The 15,364-nt window shown below is 42.0% G+C and overlaps 1 long non-coding RNA gene across 1 annotated transcript in view; it reads left to right on the forward strand.

Annotated features, from left to right (window-relative positions):
* LOC112227946 overlaps positions 1–7,637 on the forward strand; it is a 49,502-nt gene extending 41,865 nt beyond the window's left edge. Inside the window, exons 2-3 of the long non-coding RNA XR_002949945.2 lie at positions 1,463–1,562; positions 7,579–7,637. This is a non-coding gene — a long non-coding RNA (uncharacterized LOC112227946). The remainder of the gene's footprint in view (positions 1–1,462; positions 1,563–7,578) is intronic.
* Positions 7,638–15,364: the final 7,727 nt, after the last annotated feature.

Genomic DNA, 15,364 nt, shown 5'->3' on the forward strand with positions numbered 1-15,364 from the left:
CTTGATTTGTCTCAACTCTCCTGACCCCATGTATGCAAGAACACGCTTGTCATTGGAGGACATCAGCACATTCTGAGTTTATGACCACCCAGAGCTGTAGAACGAGCTGCTCTGGCTATTCGTTTTGCATTTTACTGTGCAGACCTGTCAAAGGCTAATATGTTTGAACTGTTGCAGGGATCGAAAGTAGTGCACTATAAAGGACATAGGGTGCCATTTGGGACGCATCCTAAAAGTGTGTACACCCTTTGGCCTTTAAGTCACTAAGGCTGGGTTTAGACTGATCTATATCAGTCATCGGTCTTTTGAAAAAGTACTGGCACCTGTGATTGGTCAAAAGACCAATTAGTGGGAAAAAGATCAGAATGTGGCTGCCTGTGTTAATGCAACCACAGTTCTGCTTTAAGAGGGCTGCTTTTAGACCAGGGGATAAAATCTGCCCACTCTCATTGAAGCCATGAAAGTTCAAGAATGACCACGGTACTGTAGGCATTATTAGCAGAAAACAGGATCCCCATTATACTGAATGAAAAAATGACAATCTTCATGGTAAATTTTTGTGTAAGCAAAACATTTTTTTGAAGACAATCATAGTACCAATAATTTATTATACACCAGATGTATGTCCTTGAACCGATTATTTAAAAAAAATCGCCCACAGATTAAGTTATAAGGATAATTAAGTTGCTAATGCAGCCTGCAGTACCACGGTTGGCCTTCAACCTGAGTTACCTAATGAGAAGGGGCAGCACTGAGCTAGCCTGCAACGTCACTTCCTGGAGTAGCTCAAACTGTGCATGATATGTCTTCATGAGACCCCATCTGAACCGACCTAATTTGGCTTCAATGCGCTAGTGACATAGGAATGAATGGTGTCACATGGTTGATGGCTTTGTCCATTCATATATACAGTCATTGGTTTACAGTGCTTGACTTGGAATGAAATAGGTGTCGGTACTCATTTTGGAAGCCAGTACTGTTTATATTTAGGTGCAACAGCTCCACAATACTTTTGATAATGTTCTATAAGAAGAACAGGAGGTCAAGCAGAGAACATTTTAGGTGCCGGTAGTCCTGCACCTAAAATGTATGTGCTGGAACTCGTGCCCAAGTCAAGCACTGTTGGTTTAGACAGGCTGCCCAAGTCTGATATTTTTTCACTAATTGGTCTTTTGACCATTTAGATCTGAAAAAGATCTGATGTGAAAATATCTGATTTGATTTGTCAAAAATATCAGATATGGGCTGCCCGTGTAAACGCATCCTAAACGCAGCCGAGGAGTGATTCATAAATCAATATGAAACTAGGGCCAAGTGTGAAAGACCCAGACAGTTCTTCTGGTAAACGGTTAACCTTAGATTGAGAGCAGCTTTAGCATACACACTCATATAAGTAAGGAGGGTAATACTTTCACTCTTGCTTTATTGCCTTTGATGAGTTCATTTTTCTCTGTGTTTGCAGGAAGACTGTTGAGACTGCTCTGCTCTACTCAGCTGTCAATCAACGAGGATCAGCAGATTTATAATGAAAATCAAGACACCTGGATGGAAGTTATGAAAAGGTGATTAAAAAGCACAAGGGATTTGTTTATGGTCAATATGTGATTTTATGTTGTCATGTCTGTCCCTTATATTATGTCAATAGTCTGCTGTATGATAGGAAACCAGCCCTAGAGAGTGTACCTATGAATAAAGTCAACTAAAAGAACTCAGACATTAATACAGACACACTCTCACATACGTACCACAAATCCCCTCAGTAACACATCATCAGAAGTGATTTCACTTCACACCTCGTCAGGAACCTGACCCCAGGTCTAGACAGGGTTTGAGGGACATCACTAGGGAATATTTAAACAGTGGTCATCACCTGATTGCTGATCTAAGATCCGTTTTTCCTTTTAGATCATAATGAATACGATCACATGGACAAGGGGGACCTGATCCTAGATCAGCACTTCCACACAGAGACACTTTATGAATGCAGGCCCGGGGGTTTTATGAGGGTCCGAATTGAAATAAAAGAAATGAATAAAAAGGAAAGAAATAAGTAGCTTTGTGTTGTTGCACGCTGCTCACTTCCTCTTTTCTCAGAGTCATGCTGATGTTGAAGACCCACCCTGAAACGGTACACTGTGAACTGTGCTGTGACCGGGAAGTACCTAATGTCACAAATATCATGTACTACCAAATCCACTTACCACAACCTTATTATAGTGAAAGGGACAGTCCATATACAAAGTCTCACCTACCGAAGCAAATGGTGGTGTGCGTGTGTGCTTATGTGTGTACTATACAGAAAGTGCTTCATTATCATAGTCTTGGGGAAAGGGTAAGCAATAGACCATGCACTACTACATGAAAAATGTATTTATCCTCATAATTCCCTAACAGGCAGGCCTGCAAAACCCATGGGGTCTATTCAATGATGTCATATTCACATCTATTACGCTTAAGATAATTGAACAAAAGTCCGTTCTCAGTGGAACGGAACACTGGTATATAAAAGAGGATATGATAAGTTTTGCAATGTATTGTTTTATGGGGACTGAGGTCATTCCCATGTATGTACATGTACGTACGTGTGTGTGTGTGTGTGTGTGTGTGTGTGTGCGCGCGTGCACGCATCTCTGTCTCTGTGTGTGTGCCTGCATGTCTGTGTATGTATCTCTGTGTATCTGTTTGTCTGTGTTTGACTGACAATGGTACAGTATAGTTCAGCGTTTCCCAAGCTCAGCCTTCTTGCATGTCCCCCCCAACACTACACAGCTGATTCAAAGCTTGATGATTAGTTGATTATTTGAATCAGCTGTGCAGTGCCAGTGTAAAAAACAAAACGTGCACCCCTTGGTGTCCAGAGGACTGAGTTTGGGAAACCCTGGTCTAGGCTGAAATATGTTGAGGCCATGCTCCTGCTGCCCGTATTTTCCACTTTTTATTGCCTGTATTTTCACTTTTTATTGCCTGTGTCCTGAATGCTTTGTACTCCTGTGACTGGTCGGTGTCAGTAGCTGTCACGTTCCATCCATCTGTACTAATCAGTCTTTGTCAATCAGAAAGAGACTGGAGCAGAATGCCTGAGTCTGAATAAATCTCTCACTTTGGCAGAAGTTAATTTGACTGTTTGTTTCTTACAGGCAGTCAGCGTTCATTCTTTACACTGAACCTGGATTTTCTGTGTGACTACCTTCTACACTCTTAGAAAAAAAGGTGCTATCTAGAACCTAAAAGGGTTCTTCGGATGTCCCCATAGGATAACCCTTTGAATAATAATTTTTTGGTTCCAATGAGAACTCTTTTCAGAGAGGAGTCTACCTGGAACCAGAAAGTGTTCTCCTATTGGGACACCCGAAGAACACTTTTGGAACCCTTTTTTCTAAGAGTGTAGAGAGACTTGATAGACCACATGCACTTACAAAAGTGTCACAGTAACATACAACACATACAAACCATACCCTCACCTGTGCACATTATTTTAAATCACGAGAGTTAAACAACATCTTTCTCTACAGTTACAGGGATTTTTATACCAGTCATTTACAGATTACATTGCAGACACACGCTTGTTCAAACATGACGCAAAAATGACTCACAAAATGGATTATTTTAATTCCACCCCACCCACTCCTTAATCTCCATTATATAACTTTCACTAAGGTACTGTAAATTCCCCAACAATAGATGTTGCCTTTGTACAGGAAGCCACAGAACCACAGAAGATGTCTAGATTAGACACCTCATTTTGTTTCATTGTGCTCTCCCTCGCTCACTCGCTTAACTTTTAAGTTCAATTGGATCCGAAAGAAAGTGAGAGAGTTAAACAAACAGAGATCTCATTAAAAGACACCGCTGTCAACTCCATCCTCCCACTCCTTCCCTCCACAGGGGGACTGGAATGTCCTGTCATCCATTTCCTCCCACTCAGAAACACTGTGCTGGTGTGGTGATAGCATCTAGAGGTACAGGATCTAGGTAATGAATGAACTGGGATGCCCACACACTTGACGATGGGACCCTGGACAACCTGACACCAAGTATGGAAAAGGATGACTGACTTTCCCACCAAAGTCCCGTATCATCGGAGGTGGCTACAGCCGATTGAACACACACACACACACACACACACACACACACACACACACACACACACACACACACACACACACACACACACACACACACACACACACACACACACACACACACACACACACACACACACACACACACACACACACACACACACATTCTCACATTCCACACAGGCAGATGCCTTGCCACACACAGGACTCAAACCTACACCGACATACTGCGTACACAACTTATCCACACACCATAGTGCACATGCCGCAAGATGGTTTGTGCATGCTGTGTTGCAGCATTGCCGTGGGTGACCGGTTTCTTTCCCCCCAGCAGCTGCTCTTGGTCTTATTAAGGTGTTCCTGTAACCTGTACTGTATAGCAGCTGAAGACAGTCTACCCACACAGTCTATTTGATGAGTTTAGGACTCACTGAGGTGAGATTCTGACGATTAGTGATTGAGAAATCCCCATTGAGCTCCCTATTTGAGCTCTTACTGGAAGGATCTTTATGTCAACTGAGAGTGAAGATATAAGTACATTTTGCCAATAACATTTTATCTGTGTCTACATGTTTGTGGTACAAACCAAGGCCTAATAGGAGATCTAGCTTTACAGTTCTCACATTTCCTTCCCAATCTCTGTGAATGGAATCATGTTCTATTGTTGCCTAACCTGTTTCAATGGGTTGGCTTAACATACACGTGCAGTGCAGTTAGCTAATTATGACAGCAAAGGAGGAGAGGGGGATCAGCTCTCACACTGAAAGGCATATTTGTGTTAACACTGTTGCTATACTCATACATTACTCTACATTATCTGTCCATGATCTGCAGTGGTATGTGACTGAATTTCCATACATTTGATAACAACAGTTTCACACTGTGAAGCATAAACACGTGTTCACGCTATTCACAAATACATGTAGAGTATATTCCTACATTATCTGTAACTTAGCCGTCGTGGAAGCGGACTGAATTTCAATACATGTGATAATGTCTATGTTATCTTGATTTCAGCCATTAAATCAAGGCCTTATACAGGGCAGGGTCATTGTCACTATTTGAGTTACAAGGGGTCAAATCAGGGTCATGTCTGTTACTCACCCCGGCAACACAACGTTAAAGGAAAAGGTTTTTATGGCACATGGCACATGAACATACTCAGAATGTCATAAACAAGTACAACAGCCACCGTGGGGAAAAACAACTGCCCTTCACCATCTGGCCAGTTCAACATAGGCTAGATTTACTTAGTTACTACTAAGAAAACAAAAAAAATTTTGGGTTGCAATGGTGACAAAATAGCTATTATTGACATAGGCTGTGGCAAAGCTAGCCAAAGAGCCATTTTACTGGATGAAGTTGAAGTATTTTTTGAAAGTATAATGCAGTTGATTTATGATGTCGACACAAACATTATATTAAGCAGGACATTCATATGACCCTTACAATTCAGTGATAATGCAGAGGTAGTGTGAAATGCACACAAAAGCAACATGTACATTTTTGGGGTTGGTGGCCTATGAGAACTCCCCTATGGTTTCCCTCACAGTGGGGAAATTGAGTGCAGCAGGTGAGAAGGAACGTAAAATGCCCCAAACCGCAAGATATCCTGCTGTTCATTTCAATGGTCATTTTGATTTGAATCACTTAATAACTGTGTAACAGCATGTTACGACAACGATAGAACTGTGTTAGAGAACAGGTACGCAAGGGAACTTTATGTAAAGCATTGGTATTCAGACCAGAAGGTTAATATGTATGCATTAAGTTGTGATTATATGTACAACAATGTAAATGTTAATAATAATGGTGGTTAACAATGGCAAAATAAATGACAGAATGTACTGTAAAAGTAGATTTTATACAGTGTAACCCCTCTCTTCACAAAAAAACCCCCACCAATTAGAAGTCACATAAGAGTTGTGAGGAGTTTGAATCCAGCTAAGTGATAGTCCACTCTTTGATGTTAGGTCAATACCTCTTTCGCCGAGGATGAAAGAACAAAACTTTCTTGCCAACAATCAATCTCACAATGTATGACCATGTAGTGTTTTAAATGCAGCTCTTTATCAGCAATAGTGACATTATGCATGAAATAAAGCTTTATCGCTCAGGCAGGAAAAGGCTGGGCTGTCTGCCTCTCTCTCTGATCACGCTCACTGCCTTTTGATGTGGCCCTCTGTTTGTTCACCAGCGCCAGTGGTCTGCGCTCCCATTGAGCAATCTGCCACTGGCTAAATCCCTTTCTCCTCGCTGGGCAGCAGCAGCATTGTTTGCCTTTACACTGGGAGGTGTGAAACATGCAGTCTCATTCACACCTCCCCAGCGCCAGTCCTTTTTTTTCTTTTCGTCGGCTCCGCTGCCCAGTCCACACCTGAGGTCAGACACTTCAACCACTGATCGTAATACCTCTTTTACCGTGACCCAGTATTCTGTTGTGAAGCCACTCCGAAAGGTGAGGTGCCCATATTAGGACATCCTCAGTCTCAGCATGAGTTATTTCACATTCGGCACTTCTTTCAGTCGAATTCAAATGTGGGTCTGCAATGAGAATGCTTCATCGACAGCATAGCTTCTCACTTTGTGACTAGTTTCACTATCAATCGGTAGAATCTACTAAACTGCTTCTGTAATAAATGTTGGCTTCCTCAAAAAAGCTCCACATTTTCCCAAAATAGAGACAGAGCTAGCCTCTGTATTTCATGTGTTGTATGGAGAGAAACTGCATTTATGTGTCCGAAACATCAAAACAATTTTCTCAGCCTAATTCTTACATTATCTGTCTATTGAAGTTCAGGGTTGTGAGAGACTGCTAAACTTTGAGTACAGTATAAGTACTAGTCAATGTCTCAGGCAACAATCCAAAGCATTCACTACAAGTGATATGGATCCCAGACTGAATGGCAACCTTGTAATTAAAGACCAAATATTTATCTGAGATTTCAACCCCCCGAAAAAAAAGAAATATACATATATTATTGTTGATATTCCATTGAAATTCATTGAGCAGCACACTGTATACAGTATTTTGTATTGATAAGAGAAGTTACACTACTCGTCCTTCACCACCATCTGAGACATTTGCTAAGCTAAAACACTTCCTAAAGCGGAAACCAAAAGCTCTGAGTTCAGTTCCTCATAGCCTGAAGACTAGAACTTACACACCATAAATGGAAGAGAGTTTCATTCACAAATTGCACTTGGTCAGACCATGACATAGAACATGGAGAAGAGCTGCAGTGCTTGCCAACAGCCTGGGATTTGTTTAATTGGGCTTATAATGGCACTTTTGTAATGACAACGTGCATAACTTCTCACGCCCTGATCTGTTTCACCTGTTCCTGTGATTGTCTCCACCCCCTCCAGGTGTCGCTTATTTTCCCCAGTGTATTTATTCCTGTGTTTCCTGTCTCTCTGTGCCAGTTTGTCTCGTATGTTAGTCAAGTCAACCAGCGTGTATTCCCGTACACTTTTTTTTATTCTCTTTTTATAGTCCTCCCGGTTCTGACCCCTGCCTGACTCTGGACTACTTTCCTGCCTGCCTGATCATCCTGCCTGCCCTGACCTCGATTCTGCCTGCCCTTCGGTACCTATTGGACTCTGATCTGGTTTTGACCTTTTTGCCTGTCTACGACCATTCTCTTGCCTACCCCTTTGGATGAATAAACACTGTAAGACTCCAACCATCTGCCTCCTGTGTCTGCATCTGGGTCTCGCCTTGTGCCTTGATATAACTGTTAAAATGCCTTGATATAACTGTTAACATGGTTTCTCTGTACAATAACAATTAGAAAACAAAGAGTGGGAAATAGATACACAAGTATGTGGATACCCCTTCAAATTAGTTGATTTGGCTATTTCAGCCACACCCATTGCTGACAGGTGTATACATTTGAGCACACAGCCATGAAATCTCCATAGACATACTGTACATTGGCAGTAGAATGGCCGTACTGAAGAGCTCAGTGATTGAAGAGCTCAATGTGGCACCGTCATAGGATGCCACCTTCCCAACACGTCAGTTCGTAAAATGTCTGCCCTGCTAGAGCTGCCTGAGTCAACTGTAAGTGCTGTTATTGTGAAGTGGAAAGTCTAGGATCAACAACAGCTCAGCTGCAAAGTGGTAGGCCACACAATCTCTCAGAACGGGGCCGCTGATTGCTGAAGCACGTAGCGCATAAAAGTAATTTGTCCTCGGTTTCAACACTCACTACCGAGATTCGAACTGCCTCTGGAAGCAACGTCGGCACAATAACTGTTTGTCGGGAGCTTCATGAAATGGCTTTCATTGGCGGAGCAGCTGCACACAAGCCTAAGATCAACATGCGTAATGCCAAGCGTCAGCTGGAGTTATGTAAAGCTCGCCGCCAGTGGAAACGTGTTCTCTGGAGTGATGAATCACGCTTTACCATCTAGCAGTCCGACAGACAAATCTGGGTTTGGCGGATGCCAGGAGAACACTCCCTGCCCCAATGCGTAGTGTCAACTGTAAGGTTTGGTGGAGGAGGAATAATGGTCTGGGGCTGTTTTTCATGGTTCGGGCTAGGCACCTTAGTTGCAGTGAAGGGAAATCTTAAGGCTACAGCATACAATGTCATTCTGGACGATTCTATGCTTTCAACTTTGTGGCAACAGTTTGGGGAAGGCCCTTTCCTGTTTCAGCCTGACAATGCCTCTGTGCACAAAGCGAGGTCCATATAGAAATGGTTGGTCGAGACCGGTGTGTAACAACTTGACTGGCCTGCACAGAGCCCCAACCTCAACTCCGTTGAACACCTTTGGAATGAACTGGAATGCTGACTGCGAGCCAGGCCTAATCGCCCAACATCAGTGCCCAACCTCACTAATGCTCTTGTGGCTGAAGGGAAGCAAGTCCCCACAGAAATGTTCCAACATCTAGTGGAAAGCCTTCCCAGAAGAGTGGAGGCTGTTATAGGAGCAAAAGGGGGACCAACTCCATATTAATGCCCTTGATTTTGGAATGAGATGTTCGACGAGCACCATGTAGTGTAGGTTGTTTTAATGTATGCTCTCTTTCATTGCTAACGCATACAATTGGACTTTTTTCTTCTATCAACAGTTGGCTTATGAATTTTTGAGAAATCACTGAGTGGACAGTGTCTTCACAATGATTCTATGTTGACACGTTGTACCAATTACCCTTCTGTGAAACCACATTACTCATCCCTTTGTAGTTTCACAAGCGTTTAACTCTAAGCCACGGTTATCGGGTTTACAGTTAAGGTGCCCTAACTTTCTGGGAGCAGAATTTTTTTTCTTGCAGCATCTTAGTCATTTGAATCTAAACAAACTGATGTTTACCCAGTGAGAGCAGAGTGGTTAAAACACTGTGGGTAATGTCAAGGTATTGGCCTTGGTCTGGCAGAAAACCGACAATGTACAATTGCATTAGTGGAAGAGAATTATGATCATTAAACATTGTTAAAGGGACATTAAAAGCCTCCCATTTTTCCTCTTCTCGATGTAACCATGTGCATTAGTTAAGATCCATGGGGTAATTCTTGATGGGAGAGACAGGTAGTGCTGCCATGACATAGACTGACTGACCAGGTGAATCCAGGTGAAAAGAATGATCCCTTATTGATGTCACTTGTGAATACCACTTCAAATCAGTGTTGATGAAGGGGAGGAGACAGGTTCAAGAAGTATGAAGTAGTTTTTAAGCCTTGAGACAATTGAGACATGGATTGTGTATGTGTGCCATTCAGAGGGTGAATGGGCAAGACAAAAGATTTAAGTGCCTTTGAACGGGGTATGGTAGTAGGTGCCAGGCGTCGGTTTGAGTGTTGCAACTGCAATGCTCCTGGGTTTTTCATGCTCACTAGTTTCCTGTGTGTATCAAGAATGGTCCACCATCCAAAGGACATCCAGCTAACTTGACACAACTGTGGGAAACATAGGAGACAACATGGCCCAGCATCCCTGTGAAACGATTTCGACACCTTGTAGAGTCCATGCCCAGATGAGGCTGTTCTGAGATCATGTCCATTCCCAGATGAGGCTGTTCTGAGATCATGTCCATGCCCAGATGAGGCTGTTCTGAGATCATGTCCATACCCTGATGAGGCTGTTCTGAGATCATGTCCATGCCCAGATGAGGCTGTTCTGAGATCATGTCCATGCCCAATTGAGGCTGTTCTGAGATCATGTCCATGCCCTGATGAGGCTGTTCTGAGATCATGTCCATACCCTGATGAGGCTGTTCTGAGATCATGTCCATGCCCTGATGAGGCTGTTCTGAGATCATGTCCATGCCCAATTGAGGCTGTTCTGAGATCAAAAGGGGTGCAACTCAATATTAGGAAGGTGTTCCTCATGTTTTATCCACTAAGTGTAGTAAACGTGTGATAAATAGTACAGTAGTGTATAATTAATCACAATACTTATGGCTCACTTAATCAAATTGTCTTAAGCCTAATTTATACCTTACGCACATACGCAATGCAAGTATGCACTACGCTAAACAAAATGTAGCATATGTGTGCAGCAACACAATTTGTAACCTGACACTACTTGGCAGGGTTGTCATGTTGCTTAGCGAAATGCGTTCTTGCATTGTGTACTTACAGAAGGTACAAATCAGGCTGTGCCAGTCTCTACCATCACTGATTCCTCACCAACAATAGATAGATGAGTCTTCACCTTGCAGTGAGGATAGTGAGGACCCTGTACAGTGATATAAATAGAACATACCTATTAAGCATTTTGTGTCCTTACCAGCTAATCCTCAATTAAATTGGCCTCTCAGAACGCCCCTCATTTAATCTCTTTATTTTATGGATCAGGTTGTAGCTGGCTTGGCTGCTGTTTGCATGATACACTATTAATATCAATGTGTGTATGCAATGCCATGCAACCTATTCCAATTTTATGTGTAAATCGTGCAGCCTTTGCATGTTTTAGCTGTCGTGTGTGTGTGTGTGTGTGTGTGTGTGTGTGTGTGTGTGTGTGTGTGTGTGTGTGTGTGCGTGTGCGTGTGTGTGTGTGAGGTCGTCCAGTGCATATACTTGGCAGGAGCATGTGCTCCAAGTATGCCCGCTCCCGATTCAAACCCTAATGCAGGCTGATACTTGCTCCCTCCGACCTCGCTGATCCGCCCACATGTGGGAACTCACTCTCCAGGAAGCATGCATCACTGGCCTCCATACTCAGCCTGGCTCTTTTTATTTCATTTAAACCCACCACTTTGTTTGGGTTAGGAAGGTTTCTTAGAATAACACGTGCAATGGTAAAACATAATAAAAGTTCCAATGTGAATTCAAACGGTGGTCTTTAATCAGACATTTGGTCTTCTTGGCTTCGAGGCTCACAAGGCTACGATAACTGAGCTAAGAAATGTTAGCATTGTTCACACACACTATACTGTTCACACACACTATACAGGCAGGAGGCATTCAGAACTGTATACCTCCCCACTTCCAGCACGTCACTGTGCTTTCAGTGAGTCACTTTTTATCAACTGACTAGCGTTGCCTCTTGAACTGTTGCCATTTCCTACTCAAGTGAGAAAGTCCAAATGACAGTATGGTTTGATCAACACAGCTCTCTATTTTACTACACAGCCCTCTATTTTAGACTTCTAATGGACCCTTGACCTTTCCATGGCTTTTTCAGATCTGTGGTTTTATCAGTTGGCCTGTCAATGTCACCAATCAAAGGTTTTCCTGTAAACTGATAATGGGGTGAATTTGGCATGTTTCAGGATGTTTAACACCCAGGTATTATTGTTAAATATTAAAGCATTAAACATCTCACTAAAAGCTTCACTCGTACATAAGTTATACTTAAACCTAAAATGGTTCTCCAGTAGATTATTAAGAAAGGTCCATTCTTTGTTCAACATTTTTAGTTGTGCATTTATTCAGATTACAACTTCTCCTTTCCGACTAATTGAAAATGTAATTTTGTTTAAAGTATCGGCCTTTCTTAATTAAACAAGCCATACAAAGCTGGTTACAATTTCAGATTTATCCCCCAGAAAAGATCCAAACTTACAACTAACTGCAGCATTATCACAATAATGGAGGAGTCAAGGGGAAGAGGGAGAAGGTAGGGAAAAATATTGTCTGCCAAATATTAAAGATACAAATTGGCTGAAAAGGATTGGCATAAATAGAGAAATATACCAGTTTCCTTTGACGACAAACATGTTGACTGCTGCGCCAAACAGGTTGTAAAACAAATGGGAAGTGATTTTCAATGTACTGATTCCATGGCACATGGTATATGAACATACAAAGAGTTTTTCACTTGAAATGATTATACAAACAGAATACTATATATATGGGGCATACAATAATCTCATTTTGCTGCGAAGAGACAGAATCACCCGATCATTTATTCTGGTATTGCCCCTAGGTAGCTTCTTTCTGGCCAAATGTACAGGAATGGTTCAAACATCCCAACGTTCACTTAAAATGAGCCTTACAAATAGCAGTGATGGGCGATTTGGAAAGCCATAGTCAATCAATCAATAATATAATAATACTCGTAGGAAAGGTTTTAATCTGTAGCTCACAATCTGTGGATACTACACTAATAGAAAGGTTCAAAATGTATGTGAAACATCACTGCACAATAGAAAAATATATGGCACATGAAAACCAAACGAGAGTGGTCTATGGTGATATGTGGGATGTGGGATGGGTTCGCTAATGTTTTATTGTGATTGCAGTATATAAAAGTAACTTGTACATAAAATGTGTATGTAAAATGTATGTATATGTAGCAGAAAATCTGTAAAAACAAAAAAGATATGCCCTCCAAAAAGGGCTGGTGGTGAATGGGTTAATGAAAAATACACGTCAAAAAACCACCCAGGTGAGGTGGAAGTGACCATAAATCCTTGTTTTCAAAATCAGTCTGCCTGGTTGTTTCCGTGTCACCAAAGGATCTGAACACCAATGTTGTTATAATCTGGAGTGAAAAGAAAAGACCTTGCCGGTGGAAATGTGTGAAACAAAACTGATACAAACAAAGGCATTTTTAATTTCAAAGAAAGCGCAAGACTCGCTATTAATCACAATACACAGGGGGGAGAATGATGGAAATGTTCTGTTTATTATATATTAAATATAAATATGTTGTTCTCTATAAAAATAAAAAAGTGGCATTTGTGGAGGTTGACTCATTGTTAGGGGGAGTTCATCCACTGTGTATGTATATTAAGGGCCATGAGCTACCGACCCAGGGATTCCCCCTGGTCCCAGGGATTCCACCTGGTCATTCACCCTGTCAGATCTACTGACAGCTCTGATATGCATCAACACTTAAGCCAACTATTTTTTTCCCCCTCATGTCAGTTTCCATTTGATGAGTTTCTGTAATAAAAGATGACAGTGTCAAGAAACATGTGTCAAACCATGCTAGCTACTAGCTAGCACAGCCGCCAATGTCCTTGTTTACATCCCTGTTAGTGAGCATTTCTCTTTTGCCAAGATAATCCATCCCCCTGACAGGTGTGCCATATCAAGAAGCTGATTAAACAGCATGATCATTACACCGGTGCACCTTGTGCTGGGGACAATAAAAGGCCACTCTAAAATGGGCAGATCTGTCACACAAAACGTTTGTTTTGAGGGAGCGTGCAATTGGCATGCTGACTGCAGGAATGTCCATCAGAGCTGTTGCCAGAGAATTTCATGTTAATTTCGCTACCATAATCCAACATTGTTTTTGAGAATTTGTCAGGATGTCCAACTGGCCTCACAACTGCAGACCACGTGTATGGTGTCTTGTGGGCGAGCGGTTTGCTGATGTCAACGTTGTGAACAGAGTGCCCCATGGTGTGGTGGGGTTGTGGTATGGGCAGGCGTAAACTACGGACAGCGAACACAATTGCATTTTATCAATGGCAATTTGAATACACAGAGATATTGTGACGAGATCCTGAACGCCATTGTAAGGTCATTCATCCGCCGCCATCATCTCACGTTGCCGCATGATAATGCATGTCCCAGTTTTTCAATGGCCTGCGTACTCACCAGACATGTCACCCATTTAATTGATTTAAACTGACTGATTTCCATATATGAACCGTAACTCAGTCAATTCTTTGAAATTGGTGCATGTGTCGTTTATATTTTTGTTCAATATGTTTTATTCAAGTGGGCACAGTAGTGCTGTAGGAAGTGATGTAGTTCCTCTATGCCAAACGGACATTCTACTACCTACAGATGCTGTAAAGCCGGAGCATTTTAAACATTGTGGGAGGCAACGCGGATGTCTGCAGAGACAAGTCATCCAGGACGTGTGAATGTTAGTTAAGCAAACCAACATCACTCAAGTTGGCGTTCAAACGTAACCGTTGAATTCTGGAGTCAGTAAAAGACAGACTTTCTGTCTTCTTTTGAAGGTTCAGTTATGTTGTTAATAATATCGGAATGCAAGGAAAAGGGTGCCTTCAAAGAACCACATTTTGAATTGCAAATTATAGCCTTGTGTTGCAATACTTGGAAGGAGCAAACATTTCACAAAATGTCATGATGACTACAAAGACCATCTGCTTCTATTGTGGTTAAGCTTTGCTACATAGAGCCTTCATGTAAAATTCGCTCAGTTTTGACTGGTAGAGAGACATGAAGTTGTGGATATGTATGCGTTGACATCTTCAGGGGTTATCGCCACACTGGCATTTCTAGTTATAATGTTGTCATCACATCACATACGCTTTCGCAGAATGCAGCTACCTGCTCTTAAAATAGAGAGACGGCTTCCTCTTGAGCCTTCAGTCAAGCCTTCAAAGAGCAATATGTTCAACCATAGAAAAAACACCAGTATTTGAGCGTACTTATGTGGAATGTGTGATAGGATAGAGAGTTGATCTCAAACTGGTTGATATATTAGTGTTCTACTTCAGACTTGACTTATCTCTTATTCTGAGAAAGATTACATGGATAGTTTTTTAAAGCAAATTGTCAGCTTCATTCTTGATAACACCAACTATAGTTTTGGCAATAGCCCATATAGACATGCTAATGCACACTGGGTGGGTGGGTGGGGTGAGGTGGGGGTTAGTGCCTATAAAGTCATGTTTTCCTTTTTCTGATGAAAATATATATATGTGTACAAAATGTGCACAAATGAACACAACAACACCACACGTGATCTGTTATGCACAATGAGAGTATTTGGGAGCCATTTGTGCTGATTCTGGGCTGATCTCGGCTCCCATGTGGACTGGGTGCTTGGAGATCTCTGGAGGGGTGTCAGCATTTTGGATATTAATTGGGAAGGGGTGGTGGAGGATCCCTCTCTCT

This window comes from Oncorhynchus tshawytscha, linkage group LG29 (genome assembly GCF_018296145.1).
Source record: "Oncorhynchus tshawytscha isolate Ot180627B linkage group LG29, Otsh_v2.0, whole genome shotgun sequence".
Taxonomy (NCBI): Eukaryota; Metazoa; Chordata; class Actinopteri; order Salmoniformes; family Salmonidae; genus Oncorhynchus; species Oncorhynchus tshawytscha.